The following is a 5,892-nucleotide window of genomic DNA, read 5'->3' on the forward strand; positions in this document are numbered from 1 at the left end:
CTCTTTTTGACTTTACTTAGTATGATCTGTAGATCTATCCATGTTGCTGCAAATGGCATTATTTCATTCTTTCTTATAACATATGTAAAGTGATTCATTATATATATATGTCACATCTTCTTTATCCATTCATCTGTCGATGGACATTTAGGTTTCCATGTCTTGGCTGAGTGCTGCTATGAACATAGGGGTGCATGCATCTTTTTAAAGTATAATTTTGTTTGGATATATGCCCAGAAATGGGATTGCTGGATCACATGGAAACTCTCTGTTTAGTTTTTTGAGGAACCTCCATACTATTTTCCATAGTGGCTGCACCAATTTACATTCCCACCAACAATACAGAAGGGTTCCCTTTTCTCCACACCCTCTCCAGCATTAGTTATTTGTAGACTTTTTGATGATGGCCATTCTGACCGGTATGAGGTGGTACTCATCATAGTTTTGATTTGCATTTCTCTAATAATCAATGATGATGAGCATCTTTTCATATGCCTACTGGCCATCTGTATATATGGAGATATGTCTATTTAGGTCTTCTGCCCATTTTTCTATTGGGTTGTTTGTTTGTTTGATGTTATTGAATTGTATGAGCTGTTTGTATATTTTCAAAATTAAGCCCTTATTGATCACATCATTTGCAAATATTTTCTCTTGCTTTGTAGGTTGTCCTTTCATTTTGTTTGATTTCCTTTGATGTCCAAAAGCTTATAAATTTGATTACTTCCCATTTGTTTATTTTTGCTTTTATTTCTATTGCCTTGGGAGACTGACCTAAGAAAACATGGGTAAAATTTATGTCAGAGAATGTTTTGTCTATGTCCTCTTCTAGGAGCTTTATGGTATCATGTCATATATTTAAGTATTTAAGCCATTTTGAGTTTATTTTTGAGTATGGTGTAAGGGTGTGTTCTAACTACATTGATTTGCATGCAGCTGTCTAACTTTCCCAGCATCACTTGCTGAAAAGACTTTTTCCCATTTTATATTCTTGCCTCCTTTGTCGAAGATTAATTGACCATAGGTGTGTGGGTTTACTTCTGGGCTCTCTATTCTGTTCCATTGATCTGTATGTCTTTTGTTGTGTTGATACCACACTGTTTCAATTACTGTAGCTTTGTAGTATAGTCTGGAGTCTGGGAATGTTATGCCTCCTGCTTTGTTCTTTTTCCTCAGTATTACTTTGGCAATTCTGGGTCTTTTATGGTTGCATATAAACTTTAGAATTATTTGTTTTAGTTCTGTGAAAAATGTTGTGTAATCTGATAGGGATTGCATTAAATCTGTAGATTGCTTTGGATGGTATAGCCATATTAACAATATTAATTCTTCCAATCCAAGAGCATGGGATATCTTCCATTTCTTTGAATTATCTTTAATTTTCTTTATTAATGTGTTATAGTTCTCAACATATGTCTTTCACCTCCTTGGTCAGGTTAATTCCTATTTATTTATTTGTTTGTTTGTTTGATTTTCAAAGGGATTGTTTGTTTACATTCCCTTTTTGATATTTCATTGTTAGTGTAAAGAAACACAACCAATTTCTGTGTGTTAATCTTGTATCCTCCTACCTTGCTGAATTCGTTTATCAGTTCTAATACTTTTTTGTGTGGAGTAATGGATGTTGAATTATCAGATGCCTTTATTCTGCATCTATTGAGATGATCATTCGTTTTGTCTTTTCTTTTGTTGATGTGGTGTATCACATTGATTGATTTCCATATGTTGAACCATCCTTGTGACCCTTGGATGAATCCAACTTGGTCATGGTGTACAATCTTTTTTATGTGTTGTTGGATTCAGTTTGCTAATATTTTATTGAGAACTTTTGCATCTATATTCATTAAATATATTGGCCTGTAATTTCTCTTCTTGATACTGTCTTTGGTTTTGGTATCAGGGTGATGATAACTTCATAGAATGTCTTTAGGAGTGTTCCTTCCTGCTCAACCTTTTGGGAGAGTTTGACAACAATCAGTATAAGTTCTTCTTTGTATGTTTGGTAGAACTCACCTGTGAAGCCATCTGGTCCTAGACTTTTTTGGTAGGGTTTTTTTTTTTTTTTTTTTCAGATTCTATTTCATTTCTAGTGATTGGTTTATTGAAGTTATCTATTTCTTCTTGATTCAATTTTGGTGGGTTGTGTGTTTCTAGAAACTTGTCCATTCCTCTAGCTTGCAAAATTTTTGGCATATAATTGTTCTCTTATGTTTTGTTTTGTATTTCTGGGGTATCAGTTGTGATTTCTCCTCTTTCATTTCTTATTTTGTTTATTTGGGTCTTCTCTCTTGTCTTCTTGGTGAGCCTGGCCAGAGGTTTGTCAATATTTTTTACCCTTTCAAAGAAAGCTCTTGATTTTATTGATTTTTTTTCTGTTGTTTCTTTTTGATCTGTATTTTATTTCCTCTCTGATCTTTATTTTTTCCTTCTATCTGCTGACTTTAGGTTTTGTTTGTTCTTCTTTTTCTAACTCTTTTAGGTGGTGGATTAGGCTGTTTATTCGAGATATTTCTTGTTTCTTGAAGAAAGCCTGTGTTGCTATGAAGTTCCCTCTAAGAACTACTTTTGCTGCATCCCATAGATTTTTTATTGTCGTGTTTTCATTGTCATTTCTCTAAAGCTTATTTTAAAATTTCTTCTTGATTTCATCATTGATCCACTGGGTTTTTTTTTTTTTTTTGATCCATTGGTTTTTTAATAGCATGTTTAATCTCCATGTAATCATTTTTTTACTTGTTTCTTTTTCCATGGTTGTTTTCTAGTTTCATGACATTGTGGTCAGAAAAGATGTTTAAAGATGTTTCTATCCTCTTAAATTTGTTGAGGCTTGTTTTGTGCCCTAGTATGTGGTCAATTCTAGAGAATGTTCCCTGTACACTCAAAAAGAATGTGTATTCTGTGTATTTCATTTTGTATTTTATAAATACACTAGGGAAGATATACACACACTGATATAAAATAAGTTAGAGCTATTGGTTTTGAATCCTTGATTTAGAAAATAATTATCATTTGAGTTGATCTACATTTCAGAACACAACTGAGCATATATTAACAATATGATTCTTGTAAACTTTTTTGAAAATACAAAGAAGTAATAAAGAAGAGTATGTCTGTTGCATGAGGATGGAGTATAATGGAAACTTACAACAAGGCTTGACCAATTACAATCTCCACTTGAAAAGCCAATGTCTTTAATAAACAAAGGTGAAAATGTTCATTTTCCAAAGGAAACTGCAAGCAAAAGAAAACTAAGAAGAAATGGGAGTTTCCAGATTTACTGTGGTGGTTTATGCACATTTCTCTGTGAATCACACCAAACCCTTACTAAAGATAAAAGAAACTTGTGAACATCATAGAGGAATCTTACAGAGAGCACCTGAACCAGTGAACATCAGGTGTATTGGGACAAATGATTATCAGGTGACTGAAGCTCACAAAACATTATCATTGCTGTGGTATTCTCAGTGAAAATACATAAGAAAATCATAATCTAAAACTACCATGAAAAAAAGTCAGTTTTATGCAAATTTCAGTCCACACATACCTCCCATGCTCCCTGACTCTGTGTATTTAAATAGTCTTTCTTATCAATATAGAGAGCAAGTCTCTCTCCTAATTACTTTTTTTTTTCCAGAACTTTGAGTTATCTGGACCACTAATGCCATCCCATTTAAAAGTGCATTCTCTTAATCCTGGTGTGATAAATTGTTGCATTCAGATGTACATTAATCATTTCACTTTCCCCTTCTTTACTAATAGCTCAACATCCAAAATTATCCCACAGGGAATTTTGCATGTTAATGCCTTCCCATGTTGATCTTTCACAAAGGGAATCATTTCAATAACTGAATGTCATTAATTCATGGTGAGACTTCTCCATGCTCTGTAGGGAGCCTGGATACAGACAATGGGGAAAAGGCTCTGGAACACAAGGGAGAAGTATTCAAAAGAGCTGACTTTAACTATCACAAGAAGGAAAAAAATAAATAGTTAAAAACAACCTTGCTAGGCATGCACATAAGAATTAGAGAATTAAAGATTTGCAGGTTCTCAACCCATGACATTTCAGGAGGAAAAGCAGACACGGCCTCTGACCCAGGACAGGACACTTACCTGAGACGCTGCCATTTCCGACTCTCCTTCCTCCTGCTCTGGGTCCTTTTCTCATCAATATCGTGTTGAGGAACCACATCAGCATCTTGAAAATATGCCTTCAACACCGTCAGCACAGCTCCTTCACCTCCTCCCACAACACCAACAGGCAAAAGGACCTTGAAACGCTGACAGGGCAACCTTTTAAAAAAAGAGATTAAGGAACAGTGAGCTCCTGCATGGAGAACAAACTGGTGAGCTTTCTTTTCCTGCCGACACATGTTCTCCTCTCATACAGATGCCCAGAAACCCTGCTACCACACAGAGTAAGTGGGCTACACTGCCCTGCCCCTTCCAATCCCGTGTAGAATAGACACCGATGCCTCCCCAAAGGAAAAAGGACCAAAGACTGGAAGCAACTCTCACCAACGTACCCAGTAGTCCTCAGGGCTCAACCTGGCCTAACCTTAGAATCACCTGGAGTTAAAACAACACGGATGCTCCCACCCAGATCACTAGACAGACGCTGTGGGGAGGGCACAGGTGATGTTATTTCTAAATACTCATCATGTAATACTAATGGAAAACTGCATGCGAACCAGCTAGCAAACATTTCTTCTGCAGTTTCAAAGAGCGTACAAATTCGGGAGCGGGGGGAATCAGGGTCCCACTCTAAGTTATGATCCTCCTGTGGGTCCCATGAAATGGCATCTTTAACAAGTTTTTTGTTGGAGCAGGTGTTACTCCCTCGGACCCGTATTCAATAGCACTGAGCTAGAGCTATCAGGCATAGCACATCTGAGACCACTGCATAGCGTGAAGGTTTGGGGTAAGAATTTCCAGAAGTGCAGGTTCCCTAGGCCTGATTCCTAGGGGCTGAGCTTTTCCTGGAATGGGTATGGCCTTGCTGTTGCCTAGGGTATATGCTGCTGGGTTGGTGGAAACCACGTGGTAGGTTTAGGGATGTGTGAGGGGTCACCCTTAGAAATCTACCCAAAGGCACTCTTAGGCCTCAGGTCCTCTGGCCCCCTCTCCTCTCAGGGCCCACTTGACCCAAAGGACTTCCCAAGGGCAGAACGTGACCACCTGTCCTCAGGTGAGCTGAGACTCCATACCCCAAAAGATGCAGAGGACAAAGTTGTTTACATCACAGATCTGTTTGAAAATAAACCGAAGGCAGCAACAACGGGTGGACTAACATTCTGGGTTGGGAATGGACAGAAGCCTTTGAAAATGATGTCATGAATGCAAATTTAATGATTAACAAAGGAAGTCATGATCTATGCTAAGTAATAAACCACATTATAACTGAATTAGCAGATCAGAATTTTTTCATCATCGTTTGTCTATGTCATCATTGTTTGTCTATATGTGTCTTATAAATTGTGATGCCACCATTTGTCCTCCCCATCCCCCTGTACATACTTATACTTTCTCATATTTTTTAAAGTGCATTGATTAAGGTAAAAATTAGAGAAAAGCATATCTACTTTTTCAAATATTCTTTGAGAATTCTGAATCTTTTAAAATTTTTATTTAAAAATTTCTTTTTAATTTTTATACTTTAAAGGTTAATTTCATTTACAGTTATTATAAAATATTGCTCATTTTCCCCATGTTGTACAATACATCTTTAAGCCTATCTTACACCCAATAGTTTGTACTCCCCACTCCCCAATTCCTATATCGCCCCTCTCCCTTTCCCACTGGTAAACACTAGTTTGTTCTGTATGAGTTTTGTTATATGTGTTAGTTTATTGTATTTTTTAGATTCTACATATAAGTGATATCATACAGTAA

This window comes from Kogia breviceps, chromosome 5 (genome assembly GCF_026419965.1).
Source record: "Kogia breviceps isolate mKogBre1 chromosome 5, mKogBre1 haplotype 1, whole genome shotgun sequence".
Lineage (NCBI taxonomy): Eukaryota > Metazoa > Chordata > Mammalia > Artiodactyla > Physeteridae > Kogia > Kogia breviceps.